Source organism: Gavia stellata, chromosome 4, assembly GCF_030936135.1.
Source record: "Gavia stellata isolate bGavSte3 chromosome 4, bGavSte3.hap2, whole genome shotgun sequence".
Lineage (NCBI taxonomy): Eukaryota > Metazoa > Chordata > Aves > Gaviiformes > Gaviidae > Gavia > Gavia stellata.
The window spans coordinates 44,936,747-44,953,238 of NC_082597.1; positions in this window are offsets into that span (position 1 = coordinate 44,936,747).

Below are 16,492 nucleotides of genomic sequence, written 5' to 3' on the forward strand. Positions count from 1 at the left end.
GAAGGTGACAGTGGCATAATGTGGTACGCTTTACATAATGTGAACTAGACCCCGCAGGCCTTGCAATGGATAGAAGGTTTCAATGAGCCTGCAGAGTGGCAGGACTGTTCTGCTCCAAATATTTCCTCCATCTGTAATATAAACGCAGATGCAGTTCATGGTTCTGTCTCGGTTTCCTCATCTCTTCAACTCCTCATTCCTGCCTCAACCCCCTGCCTCGAATTGTGCGGAACCCTGTTTGCACAGGCATCTTGTGAGCTGGTTTGGAAAGCTGCTCCAACTCAAACCTAACCTAGTTAAATACCAAAATTAATTAGTTTGTTCATTATTGACTAAAGGAGCTTTAATACCCACAGAGTTCCCTCCTTTCTACCCCCTCTGCAACTAAGACTCAAATAATTTCTACTCCCCTAAAGGAAAGGCTGGGAATGCATGCCTCTCTCAAACTCCCACGCTGCCACTGGCAAATGTGAGGAACCAGGGAGAATCTGCGTGCAGGGCCGAGTGCACACCTTACTTTCGCACTGTTTTCCCAACAGAAATTAAATTTTCTTCTCTTGACCTTCTGCACTGCTGATAAACTCAGCTAACAGAGCCTGGAATTTTTTTTTTTTTCATTATGCATTGGTTCTGCATAGCTCTTTCCATCTCTTCTTCTTCCATCTCTCCTTTTATAAGAATTTAAAGGACAAATCCAATTTCCAAATACTACAGAGGTTCACCTTTGTGCAAAAACTTACTGCCAAATAAATGTGTAGGTACCCATCAGGAATACTGTGGCAGTGGAAAATACTGACTTGAACTAATTTTTTCAAGTTCTGCCCCATCAAATCCTGTTCCACAGGTTACCTTAATGTTATGCTGCTGGTGTAATAATGTATGTAATCATAGAATCATTTAGGTTGCATCGAGTCCAAAAGGTGTATGTCCTACGGAAAAATCCCACAGATGTGTCTTCTGGAACAGGAGACAAAACATAAATGAATTCTAACACATAACCATAGCAATACAGTGATTGTAGAGGGGCAGCAGGAAGGCCAGAACACGAACAGAAAGTTTTTATAGTTACAGTGGGATAAGGGTACTGTATTCTCTAGATTAGGTTGGATTTTACACTCCCAAGCATTCTGGGGAATATATTTTCAAATAACATTCATGAGGTGAATGTAAATAATCTTTCAAGGATAGACTTCTGCACTTAACATTCATGCAAATGAAAAAAAGGCTTTTATTGAGGAAAGGTTATGTAGAGGGTCTATATGTAACATTGTGTACTAAATTTTCTGTTTCTCTAACCATTCTTTAAATATCAAGTGGAATATGCAAGCTGCCTATAGAACAAGGAAACTTGAAAAATTATCTATCCATTATCATTAACAAGTCCTCACAGTTTAGGGGAGAAGGGCACATTCAGAGATGAAGAACAATGAACTTGAGAAATTGCAAATACAATTCATTGACTAGTTCTTGGCAGCCACATACTGACCATTTTAGAACTGCCTTTTTTGCCTATTTTGAAAAATAATTCCACATAAAGTTTCTACTTTTACAAGTAGTTTTTGTATGAAGAATGGTGGAACTTACAGATCTTCTGTACCAATGCTGCATTCTGGAGAAAACCAATAGCGAGTGATGTTAAAACTTAATCACTAGAAATGCTGAACAAAAGGAAAGTGGTTATGTTTTGGGGAGTGTTTGTTTAATGAAGGTGGAATGTGCCTAATAAGGTTAAGAAAGAGAGGGCTCCTGCTGTTGTCTTGAAAATTGCCCCATTAATGAAGCCTCCCTTTGTGCTCGGTGATTACAAAGAGCTCTGGAAACAAAATGAGTACGTCTGCTTTGTAAAACAGCTGAATAGGCAGCAGCTAACTTGTGGCATTTATAGCTAAAATAGCATTCAGGTGATACACCCATGTATGCTCTGTATGTGTGTGTGTTTCTCAGAGAGAGACCGATTCAGTGTTTTGGGATCAGGGGTTGCAGCAGCTTTTGATTTACTACAGCTGTCTTTGAGCCTGGGTAGCATAAAAACTCTGAAATGGTATTTTTCTGGTGAAACTAAGCCTGCCTTGTTTACTAGAAGTTCTTAATAAAGCTCTAATTAAAAACTGTATTCCTTATTTCACAATTCAAAGTTCAGCTGGATACAGGTTTTAGGAAAAATGAGGAACAACCCACTGAAGAACAGGAAACTATCTCAAGACAGAAATAATATGTGATGATAGCACCCAAGAAAATACACAGTAAATAATGGGTGTTGCTCATTTTTATGGTACGTATCTACAGTGGCACTAATTTTTATTTATTCTATCATTACTTTGGAAATAATTGTAAACAATTTTTATCAGCTGATTTCATTTCACAGCGCATGGTGGAAAACTAGTTTTCTATTAAAAGGTTAATTTGGGGAATGTTAAGACACTGGGAATTACAGTGAGGTAAGTTTACCTCTGAATTCACTGCTTCAAATCTGGCCAAAGGCGGATGTCACCCAAAGTTTTTGTCTGAGCCGAATTCTTGTTCAGTAGCCTTTGGGAAAAAAAATCGGTGGTCCTACTGCTACGTATTCTTGTGTATTCTTTGTTTGTAGATGCTTGCACTAGTAACTTTGTGTGTGACCTCTGTACAGAGGCCAACAGCTTGCTAAGGAGAATCAGCAATTCTGCCTCAAGGAGGAATGCTGCCCCAAGGAAATAAATGAAGATCTTTACAGTGATTCCACAGTGAGGCAATGTCAGTGTCTATTTCTCCTCTGGGGCTAATCTCCATGTTTTACAGTAGGGATACTCACGGGTGAGGAAACTGGTGTCACACTGAGCTACAACTGTATGGGTTCTGAGACCAACTTTATTTCTGAGACCAGCTTTATTCCTAAGCAGTCTGATTTAATCCTTTTCATGTAAAATCTTGAACGCAAAAATGCCTGTTAAAAGGATACAACACAGTACCTCATGCTAGTTGATTTGATTGTATTTGTTACTAATACGTCCCACAAACATACTCTGAAACGCTGTAATGCCCAGCTGGAAAGCATTTTCTCACAGCAAATTAAAGCCATTACCCCTGGGAGCAACTTTAATGCTTTGCACGCACTTATTTACAAAGCCCCAAAGACATAGCTATTACATGTAAAAAGAGTCCAGGAACATCTGCCTGTAGTGAATTTGAGACGGGTCCATATTCCAGTCCAGCTGGATAACAAATCACTTTAATCGGGTAACGGAGCTGATCAGCTGTGCATTACAAAGCACAACAGCTCTTCACACACTCGGCCTAAAGCACCGAGCCCCTCAACGCCCCATTTGCCTTCCAGTGTTTCCTTTCAGCCCGGCAGTTTTCCAGGAATAGTTTGACTGTGACTTCCTATATACATATACATCTACCTCAGCATTCCAGCAATTTTTAATTTTAAGGAAGTCTTTGCGGTGCTGGGCTCTCGGCGGCTCCGCTGCGCGGCCTCACTGCGGGCAGCGGGCGGGCGGGCGGCCAGGCCGCGCTGCACCGCCGACCCTTCCCCTCACGCCGGCCTGGCGACCCCCGGGAGCGGAGCTGCTTCTCCTCAGGGAGCGGGAAATAAGTGAGAAGCTTCGGGCTTGAAACCCCGCGACGGCTCCGCTGGGCCGGAGGGGACCCGAGAGCCAGCATCTCCAGCCCCGCCACACAACGCTGCCCGCAGCCCAGCGGACCTCGCTCCCCGCCCCTCCCTCCGCCGCCCGGCAGCAGGGGAAAGGGCGGGAAAGCCCAGAACAAACGGCTGGTGCAGGGCGGAGACAGGGAAAGCGAGGAGAGGGAGAGGAAGGCGGCCGGAGCTGAGGGCGTGCCCGACCGCAGCTCAGTGTCTGTGCGGCGGCAGCCGCCTCGCCCCCACCCTCCTACGGGGAAGGGGGCGTCGTCTCCGCTCACGGGGAGGGCCCGTGGGGCGGGAGCAAGTGGCGGCTGCCCCGCGGCCGCCTGCCCGGCTCTGGGCCCCGCGGCGAGCCTTGTCCCCCGCGCCTCCCCAGCGCCGCCCGGCTGGCCGGCCATCGCCGGGGGGGGGTGCTTTAAAGTGTCTGCGGCGGCCGTCAGGGTCTGGGTCTGCCGCGGTGGGGCGCTGTGGAGAAAGCGGCGGCGGTTCTTCATTCTGTTGTTCGTGCCCGGGTCGTCCTGGTGCTGTAAGGATTTCTCCCGGGAATTGCGTGTTGTAATTACTAAGAACTCCTCCCATAAGTAGATTGTGTGCGAGTTAGGAAATTTATAGGCTCTGCTTTTGTATTGAGAAGGGGGATTTTGTATTTTCCGTAAGCAGTTTTAGACTTGCTCACGCAGTTCCTGTGCTACACTGGTGTGCACCTGTCTTTTGATGAGCAATTTTAACAGAAATCATCACAAACTTGCACTGTTTTATTTATGCCTCTTGGATAGCCTAGCAAGACATATCAATGGGTTCTGCGAGTGTGCTTAGAAACCACAGAAAACTGGTTTTTTGAACACTGACAAAGGGGCTGCTTGCTAGAAATGTGTACTGCGGAACACAGCCTGAGTCTCTTGAGGAAAGGGCGAGGGGATACACAGATTTCAATGGATTTCCATCCAGTAATCGCTAGTAAAACTTAAAAAAACATGACATTTTTTACACTGAGGGGGTTTTAACTGACTAATGAACAACAGGCACATCCCTAGTTCGGTGAAGTTAAAGGACAGCCTTTTGCTGATGTCAGGAAACTTTGTATCAGGCCTGGGAAGAGGCAGGGCCAGGGCAAAGACGCAGATCTTGGGTGCACCATTGGCTGCTGCTGTATCTTTGTGAAGCATAAATACATGTATTAGTTTTTCTTATGTCTTAAAATTTTAAACCTAATTATGTTTTGAAGCTGTTGTGATTCAAACGCGTAAGAGACACTGGGACTATAACGTTTCTTTCTCTATGGATCAAGCAATTCTTCTCCTGATTTTATTAAAATATTTATTTAAGGTAAGAAAAATATTCCCTTTTTTGAAGGTGGATAGATATTCTAATTGAATGTTGCAAATTGTTGTTTCGTGATTTGGACTGCTTTTTCGTCATTCTAGCAGTTACAGGGAGCTCTCGGTTATTGCTACTGGGCATTCCCAGTCGTCCTTCTATTTAAATTGTTGGAAGCTCTTTTGAGATCCTTAATCTGTTTTATTGCCTGCTGCTTCTGCTTTAATGTTGTTCCCCAGAAGAAGTAACAGACCCCAGCATCTTTAAGTCCTAAGCTAGCTTGTATTGCTGTGTAAATTGTCACATTTCGGACACTGCAGAGACATGCATGGTGATGCTGGAAATTCAAGGTTATTCTGGGACCCAGAGGTATACTCTGGCTACACCTTTAGGAATTGTACTTCTGCAAGAAGTATTTTACTTTCTGATCCAAAACCGCCATTTGTGGGTTAGCCCTTTGTGTTTAATTTGACTGTTACTGAAAGAACCACATGTATCTTTTCTGCTTACTTTTCTAGTACACTTTGCAGTAGCCTTGTCCATATTTATCGATCTTTAATTTTTGTATATGTAGTCTTTATTTTACATTTAGCTTAATGTGCTTTGCAGCAAAGGTGATTTCAAAGCTCTGTCAAATACCGGTAGAAATATCACTCCATTTCTTTGGAGAAGAGAGCTGTGTATTTGGGGTGATGAAATGCTGCTGTGGTACCCAGCCTCCTGGTATATTCCTTGAGGATATTCAGATAGTGTCTGGTTGCATTGGCCAGCTTTGAGCTTCAGAACAAATGTTTTTTGTGGAAGCCATCATGCAGCAGTCTGTGAGCCACCCCAGTCAGGGAAGTTTCCTGGCAGTTGCAGAGTAGCTGAGACTGCCTGGCTCTTAAGGGTGGTGGTATGGGGTGAAATAAAAACTTCAGTGAGTTCAGTGGCATACCGCAAGCCGTGGCAAAAAGCAGATCCTTGGGGAGGAGTGTAAGAATAGCATAATATGAGAATTACTTATACTATGTTAGTTTAGCAGCATTTGCAGCTTAAGGACTTCTTGAGACAGGTGTAGTTGCAGTTCATTTTGTGAGCTTCAGTGTAATTCTCTTCTATGAACTTGTCTGGCCTCCCCCGAAGCCCATAGAAATTTTTAGTACTCATTTTAAGCTTTGTCAGAAACTATTTATTTTGTGAAGAACGGCCTCTTTTTGTTTGCTTTGAATCTGGAGCATACCAGCTACGTTACATCCTTCAGAATTCTTGCACTTGAAGAGAAAACGAAAAATCAATCTCTGCTCACTTCTTCTAGCTACTTAAGATTTTATAGATCTCTGTTGTTCTTCCCCTCAAGTGCCTCTTTTTCAGATTGAGAAGCTTGCTTGAGTCATATGTTGAAAAGTAGTCGATAGCAGAAGTCAATAATTGTTTGTTGTTTAGGTCTCCTGGCTGGTGTGCAGCTAGCCTGAAGATAGCTTTGAACCATAGCTCTTTGTGGTCAATTAATTTTTTTTTTTTTTTTAAATTTCTGCAGTTTTTGGGTAAGGGCCTAAAAAGTAGTGGCAAGGCGCTGACAACAAAAAGGGAGATTCTAAATCCCTCTCATTAGATATAAGTATGGTAAAATTTCTGTGTATGCTTGCATTTTGGTCTTTTTTTAGGTCTAGGAGTATGTATGTACAGTAAAATGGCATACGATATTGCTGACAGTAGAAAATTATTAAAATTTTTAAATTCTATTATTGGCATATACACATTTTTTATTATCTTTAAAAGCAAATTTCCCTACCCTTTGTATTGTTTCGACTAGGTTGTTTTCAGGGAACACAAGCCAGCTATGCACCCATCAATTAAAAGCCTGCTACTTTTACTGGAAACTTCTAATACCCTTAAACACTTTTGTGTATGCCATCAATTTTAGTCTAGTAGGTCAATTCAGGATCTTCCAAGAGGGGGTATGTACCATCTTATAAAATGTTTATATAGATTAAAGGCTTTATAAACTTCATAAAGTTTATACTTTAGAAAGTGTGATCTAAACTCTGAACATTAAGATCTTGATAGATTTATAGTTATGTTAGTTTGTCATTAGTTTACCTTAAACCAAACTGAGTCCAAGAGTATGTTGTGTTAACAAATAGGAAAGAGCTGAGTGTTTTCTCTTTTTTTGAGTGTGTGTGTGCAATAGATTGCTCTACAGGACAACGCAATGTAATACAATAATAAAAATTCTAACTTTTATTTTAGTGTACTAGGGTTTCTATTCCTGCCTTCATTTTTGTTTTGGTTTGTTTTTTGAACTACATTTTGAGTTCGTTGCTACGTGATGACATTTATTTGTCATCCCAATTAATAAAGAAAATAAAAATGGAACTTAAAAGCCAGAACTGCAATCTTTTAATAAATGTTATGTGATAGGGATTGGCATCACATGCCCAAATTTCTCTGAATTTTAGAGGTGTGATTCAGGTTTATATCTTGTTAAACAGAAGCAACCCGTAAGTGTCTGGTTCCAAATGAAATTCAAACATAGAGAGAACCTGCTTCTCTAAACAGCTAAGCCGAAGTGCCTCAAAAGCAGGTACAGTTATTAAAAAGGTAGTGTCAAAAATACAGAAGACTTGTGTCTAGAATAAGTTAACCTTTGTAAGAAGTTGAAACACTGAACGAAGTTTGTACTGCCATGTCTAAATTGGATTGGTAGGGAGGTGTTTAATAAAGTATTTCTTTACCTCTTGAACATTGCTGTTTCTTATTCTGAGATATTCGGAAGTTGTAAAACCGATGCCACTAAAGGCTTTACCAAGTAATGTGAGAATAGGACTGAGATCTCCAATTCCTGACTGACTGCTAACTGTGATCGCAATATGTACCTTGCAAGTGAAATCTCTGACCTCGTTTCTAAAATGATGGCAGATTTCTCTTTTCCTAGTCGGGCATGTTTGGGTCAGCTGACATGGTTTGGTCACCTCTGGAGAAAGAAAGAAAAATAGATCCTGTACCTGCAGAACTTGTAAAAACATTATGATGCCTCTGTGTGTCATGCAGTAGGGCTGGTAACACTGGTCCATATAAAAACTGTTGCTAGCTGACAAGTTCTAGGTAAAAGTAGTTAAAATTGACAGAATTTAATTACTTAGTTAGAGGTACATTTTCTGCATTTCCTACTAAGTTGCATTCATGTATGTTTCTGTTACAGGGTTCGGAGAGTCTAGACTGTGACCAAGTGAAAAAGCCTGCTAGAGTAGTTTTGATGGAGTGGACTGAACTGCCCAAAGGAGAGGATCCAGACTATTATCTTGTAACATACCAGTGTGCAGATGCTTTCAGTCAAAAAGTAAATTTCATCAATCTAAGCGATAAGTAATTCCAAACGTATTTAAGCTGTACATACCAGTAGTTAATAACATTGTGTGTTTGTTTGTTTAAAAAACCCAATAATGTAAAATAGCAAATAAAGGGAAAGTTTGGGAAAATTATACTGAATTCTGTAATTCGTGTCATTTCTGTGCAGTCTTACAGAGTGCACTGGGACTTGAAAGACCCTTGGGTATCCTGCTTGAATAAGGATAGATAGGCATATGTTCAAAGTTAAGACTGCAAGTTCTTCAAAGTGCTGTGGTTTGAAGGAGTCGTCTAACTTCTCCAGGAGAGGCACAGACACTACCTCCAGATCTTTGTGGGAGGGCATTGTTCTTGTTTTTAGCACAGGATATTCTAGAACTTAAAGACAATATGGGGATTTTAATATGAAGGTGTTTGTTAATAGTTTGATTTCTAAAAGGTTTTGTTTAAAATGCATTGGGTATTTTGCAGTTTAAGTGCAGCCTTAAGTTTGGCATGCTGCAATACAAGTTACACTTTTAAAAACTTCATAGGTCATCTATGAATTGTATTTTTATTACTTTCACTATATCCAGAAATTCTTTTAACTTGCAGAATGTAAGAAACATTTCTAAAGTTGACCAGAAACCTGTCAGTACTACAGTTCTGCTTGAGGAAAATAAGAAGTATGATATTACAATAGAATCCCTAAAAAATGGCCGAATCATGAGTGTAAAATCATTTAAGACACGTAAGTAGTGTAGCACAAAAATATTTTGGTATTATTACAGTTAGTCTAATACTGAAGATTAAAGAAGTAGGGGTTGAAATCCTGAGCTTACTCATGTATTTAGAAACTTTGCATCAATGTATGTTTTCAACCATGAAGAGTAGAAGGAATAATTTTATATAACTGGTTTGGTTAGTGTAACAATTCTGCAGTATGGGACTGATGTAAAAGTTTGGGAGATTTTTAAATGTTACAGGCTTTGCTGTACTACAGTAATTCTAGGAGAAGAGGACCACTGAGAAAGTTACTTAAAGCCTGGCAATTTCATATCAACGTGGGGTTGTGATTGTTTGTCTTCTATAAATTAAATATATTAGTTAAATATTTTTGTTACCGCTTCATGACAACACTTTAAAAAGGGTTAATGAGTAGCTTGAAGATTGTGAGTAAATGGGGCAGACTTTTAGTATAAGAATTTGTGAGTCTAGCCACTGAACTTACAAAAATGTCATTTATAGCTGTAAATTTGTTCAGGATCACAAGTCCCACCGATTACTAGAATGAAAGGGCTTTCTAATCTTATTTTTGCTAATTGCTTTAAAATAGTGTGTAGCATTACCATTGTGCACATTACAAGCTCATACTTGCTTTGGAATACAGTCTAGGATCTGAACACAAACAACGTAATTGGGAAAAATATGTAGTAAGTTGAAAATATTGCAGCAGCCATTGACTCTGCTGAAAGTTAGTACATTTAGCAAGCTACAGGAAATAATTCATGGTTATGCTACTAATGTGTTACTGTACTTGACATCTATTACTTAACTGATATTCTAGCAAAGTGTGTGCTTTTACAGTTAAACACTCCTTAAACTGTGCACTTAACTTTTATTTCTGGTTGCTTTAGACGTAAGTTTATATACCATGACGATAAAAAAGAGCATGACTTTCTTAATTGCTCAGTAAGATATTTTCTGTTTTCACACTACCTTTCTTTCCCTGCTGTGTGTGTCCCTCATCACTTTTAAAAGAAAAAAAAAAAAAATTAATGCAATAAAATGATGAGCTAATTATTCTGTTGTGGTAAAGACAGTTGTGGTTTTTTTTTTTTTTTTTGGTCTACTAGGTGGAATTTCAGAAAATGACATCAAAACATTTGTGACAGCTACTACTGTGTCTTTTAATTGGAGTACAATGACCAAAGAATTTTCAGTTTCCGTTTCACTGAATGATACTTCTCAGATTGTAAAAAGACCCAGTGGATTCTTTGTATGGAGTAATTTGACACCTGCCACCTTATATACATTTAAGTTTATATTTAAACAATTACATCTGGATTTTATAAATGTGTCTCAATCACTGGATGTTCAAGCTGAAACAGGTATATATTAGAGTTTGTTGTAGTCACAGTGAATGCGAGGAAGCACTGCATATTTTCTAGAAGAGTTAAGAGTAAATTATAAAAAGCCTGTATTCCATTTTACAGTTCTTAAAAAATGTGGATTGTTTCATTTCTAGAAAGCTGAAAGAAATGGAATGTTAATGACATAGGAAGGTTTCTAATTAATTAATTCCTAATTAATATTTCTTAATATTGTGGGGAGCAAGGATTCAGATTTGTATGTGCAAATATTTTAAGCTAACTACATTTTTTGCAGTCTAAAATAGAGTCAAGTGAACATTGAGGTTTGGCATTGTAATTATTTGAGTATATGGATTGAATTTGCTATATAGTTTCAATGAAAAGGCAGGGAAAATCCTGAATTTGGTAAGGATTTGGAACACTTTTTGCGAGTGTTTAAAGTGATGGTTTTGTACTGCTGAGTGGCTAACCTAGCTATGCTGTTTTGTTAGAAGTGCTTTGAAGGAGGCCGGATTCTGAGAAAGTTATGTCTTGATTGTGTAACTTCATTCCTTTAAATGTGCTACTCTGATAATGCAACTTAAAATCTTTAAAATTACGAACACAAAAGAAGGGTTGATATAAGCTCAAATTTAATGAAATAATAATTCTCCTAAACTCAGGAAACTATTAAAAACAAACCATCTGTTAACTTCAAATTTAAAATTTAAAAAAGGAACCATCAGAAACTAAGCTTAAAGAATTATTTTTTTCCTTGAGTAGGATAAAAATTAATGGATATCTTTTTTTTGCTTCAGTGGGTTGTAGTTGGTACTCTTTTAATTCAGTCAATCAGATTTTTTAAGACACTCAGGATTTTGAAGGAGGGTTGATTCATAAATACTGAATTTTAGGGGGTTTGCAATCATGAATTAAATGCTATCATCATCAAAATGTCTGTGTAATCATAAAAAATCTTAAAGTGTACCACTGCCATAAATGGTACAGAATATCTTTAAAATCCTGTCCTTGTTCACCTATAGGCACCTGTTCCCGAGGGTGGGTGGCATTCCAAAGCAGCTGCTATCGAATGGGTAAGGAGAGCAAGCCATGGAAGGTGGCACAACGAATCTGTGAAACATCTTCACGAGGAGCGCATCTTCTTGACATAGGGAGTGAAGAAGAACATGGTTTTCTTTTGTCTTATCTCCAGACAATTAGTCAAATAATCATGTTGTGGACAGGTCTTAATGATCTAAAGGTCAGTCTACTTTATTTTCTTTGCTATTACGTATATGGAAGCAGGAAAATTTTGATATATAGATCCCAATTCTTTGGAATAAAAATATGCTACACAGTAAATTGGTTGGTTGTATAGTTATTAGTAGTTATAAGAGGAATCATTATTTCTTCCTATTTAGAAATACTGAAAATATTTAGCAGACCATAGCAGGGAAAGAAAGGCTAATTTATACATAATCTATTTTTCTTTTTTTGTGTGTACTTCACAGGGATATTGTTTCGCCTGTAGGTGGTGCTGCATTACCAGATTTTAAATCTCATTCTATGTGTGTGTTATTTTCTATGGATATCAAAGTCTGGGGTTGGCTTTCTCGGTTTTGATGCAGGTCTGGAATGTTGAGTGTTGAGCTTAGCAAGGTCTGTCCAGTATGGATGAATGCTGCATAGGCCAGTGGAAGAAGGGATTGGAGCAAGCTATTTCCTGTAAAAAGTTTCCTCTTCTTCATATTTGGGATATGAGTGTTCTTAATGCCAGCTCTGCTGTTATTAAATGACTCACTGTGGTGTGGTATGTGATTCGGGAACAGCTACGGAGATAAATAAAAATATTGGGAAAGCTTTCAGAAAGATGGAGGCACTCTGCCAGAAATGTGGGATCCAGTTTTCCTGTGATTAGGCTTAATGAAAACTTCTTTTGTGGTATCAGAAGGTTGGGAGGAAGCCACTGTTTTTCAGTTTGGAAAATCTACACTCTGAAATTTAATTTTATTCGTAAGGGCAGGAGGTAAGTGGTAAACATGTCATAGACAGAAAATTTCTTTTTTGCAGATGCTGTTAAATAACTTAATGGGGCTACATAAACAAGTCAGAGTGAGATAACATGCAAACTGAGGAAACACAAACCTGTCTAGGTTTGTGGTTCGAGAAGCAGGTGTGAGTGAGTGTCCTAACTGCTGAGCTACTGGCAAATAGGAGGAAGGGGAAAAGATAGCATTTCCTCATCTAATTGTGAATCTGGCCCTGGATTTTTTTCAGCTAAACTATTTTTGGTTTCAGACTGAATTTATGAATATTTTTGACTGAATGATTTTTTTTTAAGTGAATAACATTTTTAGGAAATTATCCATCCATGATTATTAGATTATTTGATTAATAGTGATATTTAAAGGCTTGTTCGTAATGAACAAACACTCTACATTAGTCTTACGTGGCTTTTATTATATTATATTATTATCTTGTAACCTATTGTAGTAGAGAGATAGAATTTTACACTGAAATATTGATTTCATTCAAAACATTCCTATATAATGAATTTGTATAAATGAAGTATGTAAATTTGGGATGTTTAGGAGATATGCTTGCAATGACAAGAGCCTTAATAATTCCTCAATATAATGTAAAAATACATGGAGTTTTTGTTTTATTTTTTTCAATGTAGGAAGAAGGTCAGCTCTCGTGGACAGATGGATCTCCTTATCTTCTAAAGGCTGGTATCTCAACTTTGTCAATGATACCAGAAAATGAAACTGACTGCTATGCCCTTCAGAGAGATCCCACTGGTCCAGACTATTTCCTCACAGGATTTTTCTGCTATATACAGCTCCCATATATTTGTGAATATGAATGTAACTATATTTCTTCCAACCTTTTGTATTTATTTTTAAAAGCCTTCCCCCGATTATGTTTATCTTTGAAGATACATATATAAGAAGAAAAAAATGTTCACGATTTTCAATGATTTTTTCATTTTTGGTATTCTTTTTCAGTACCCCTGGTACCAGAAAACTTCACATTTAGTGTGCTTGATGTCAAGACAACTGAAGCCGTATTCATGTGGAGTGATATGGACATATGGCTTAAGTCAGGCTTTGTACTTATAATTAAGTACTATTTTGATCAGTGGAAACCATACATTCTGAGCTTGCCTGTGAATACAACTCAAACAAAAATTACGCACTTGTCTCCTGGCCTTTGCTATAGTTTTTTATTAGCAGCAAGGAACCCAGAAGGGGCACAGGCTATCTTAAGTCCAATTCTGAAGGTAGAAACAAGTAAGTTACAAAAATAAATAGCAGTAATAACCAGATAATCATACACTTTTTTTTTTCCTTTAATTAAGCTATTCCTTTTGTTGATATTTTGTCTGAAAATATAAATAACTCTGAACATGAATTCTGAATCCAGCATTGACCGGTTGGTATAGTGGATTCCAACGTCTTCATTTTGCTTTTCTGCTAAAATGCTTTATTGAGATTGATGAGGAAAAACTCAGGAGTTTTCAGTAGCCACAAACAGAAAGCCAGCTATAAATTCTGTTTCTGTGAAGTATATTTTAAAAGCTTATTCTTACCATAATTTTACTCACAGAATTCCTACTGATGTCCAAAGGGAAAGCCGGATGTCAGAGTAGCAGTAGGATTTTTTGGCCATGCTGATGAAATGCAAAAGCATACATTCCAATCTGAAGTAAAAGATTTTGTTGGAATTAACAGAGATATCCCTATATATCTGCAGTAAAAATTAAGACAATCTTCATGGTTTAAAAATACATTGTGTTTTCACCCACTTCATGATGCAGTATGGCATAAGAAAAATTCATGAAACTACTAACTTGTGTTCTAGTAAAATCTAGCTGAATGAAGCCAAATGAATCCTACCAGTTGCTAGAGATGAAAAATACCTTTGCATCTAAAGGTAATCAAATGGACATGTCCTCAAGGAAAAATTACTTGATGGACACAATTTTAGGTACAGATTTTCTTCAGGTTACTGTTTCTGTGGTACTGGGAAAATATTCAGATTTGCAAAAGTTAAAGAAAACATACTGCCCTAACATTTTTACCAATTCTGGCAAGGCAGTCCAAATATGAGACAGAGATCCATGTTCTTAAAGTCAGAACAAAATACAGAGTTTTCTTTAGGGGAAAGAACTGTTCCTTTTCCCCAGCAAGTAGGTTTTGTACAGTTCACTTTTTCCCCTGTGCTGCTTCAGTGCACTTGAAAGTCCTCCCATCTCCTGCGCTTACCAGCTTCTCTGCTCCCTAATCTGATGGTTTGTTTTCCACATGTAAGACCTTGTAATGCAAGTTACCTCTATAATGGAGGAAAGATATTCCTGCTTTCTCCTATGAGAAGTATATATGTGTTTTTCCTCAGGAATCAGCTTTTCCGCTGCAACATTGCTATCTACAGAAACATGATTGTCTAGGCAAGGAAAAATAGGACGATTTACTAATTATTAGACTGGTGACTGAATTGTTGGAAGAGGTGTAGGAGACATAATGAAGAACTGTTTTAAAATTACTGATAAAAACAGCGTGCATTGAACACTTACATTTTCTGAAATTCTGTAGATTTTGCCATTTAATTCATTAGGACCAGGTTTTAACCAACATGGGTAATTCATACCATTTGTCTTAGATGATGTTTCTGATCTGACTTAAGGGAGAGGACCTAAGTGAGGAGACTGAGTTCTACGTAAAGAGCTGGGTGATTCAGAAAACCTCAATTAGTGAGAATATTCCCCTGCGTTATCAATATTAGATATACAGTCAAAGTTGCTTTGTTTGATTTGCTTTAATACTATTTAGCATTTATGTAAGTAAGTGTGTAGTGTTAGCTTTTCAGGCTGTATTTGAAAAAAAATTAGTTATTGGTAAAAGCTATCAGAAGCTATTATCTTATTTCTATTCCTAATCTTATTCAATAGGACCACTGCACTCCCAGAAGTTAGAAGCTACATATGTTTCATCTGCAGAAATACATTTAAAGTGGAAGCCTCCACAGCATTCATCTAGCACTGCTTTTCATTACTACCTCGTCAATATTTTGGATACTGAAACCAACATCTGGGAACAGTTACTAGTTGAAAAAAGCAAGGCTTCAATAGTAATAGGAAATATAAAACCTTATCATCAGTATCAGGTATATTTACAGAATGTAGCAGAAAAAGGAACTCTAAGCTGCCATGAGAAGCCTGTATTAGTCACAACAGGTGATGTATCCATTTTCTGGAGATTTTATTTCACTAGACAGAGTTTAAATTGAAAATACAAGGCACAAAAGTATTTTTAAGGCTATGTACAGTTGCGGTTTGTTGGGATATATTGGGGGAAAGTCGGGGAATTCTTTTCTATATTCTCTGTTTACTAATTCTAACTTTCAGAACCTTCTGAAAGAGTGAATGTACCTATCCCATTATTTATTTATTCACTTACTTACAGCACATTAATACGTGCTAAAGAAGGGAATAAATATTCATAATCATAAATATTTATGGTTTGTATATTTAATTTTAGCAAAGTAGAAACAGTACCATGATGTCTCAAATTATGTAGGTGAAGACAGATTAATTTATTTTTCTAATCACAGATACTCAGATTGTGTCATCTTTGTTACTCTGTATATATCCAATGGAACGGAGTATGCTTGTAAAATAACTCCCTATTTGTTATGAGAAAACAGAAAGCAGAAACTGCCTGTAACAGATAGTTGTCTACAAACTATTTTAAGAAATAATTAAATGAATCAGTAGTTTTAAAATCATGAAATTTTCAGAAGAAAAAATAAACCAAAAGGCATCATTGGGAAGTGATTGTAAATTGATAGTAAGTTTGATCTGTGGTTTTATACTGACATCTTTTTCTTTGATCAAGCTGTCAGTCCACCTACAGCTGTTTATATTCACCCAGAGGATGTGCAAGAAGAGAGTGTAATCCTTCACTGGAAGCTGCCACAAGAGGGTCAGGAATCCTACATTCAAGTGAAACCTAATGCAGACATAGGTGACACTATGAAGTTTTTAGTAAACAATACAGAAGAATTTAAGATTGATCTCCTAATTCCTGGAATGGCTTATGAAATAGCAGTGGCAAGTGTGAATAATGGAAATATGAGTGAACTGAAGACCATTCAATGCACTTTAAGT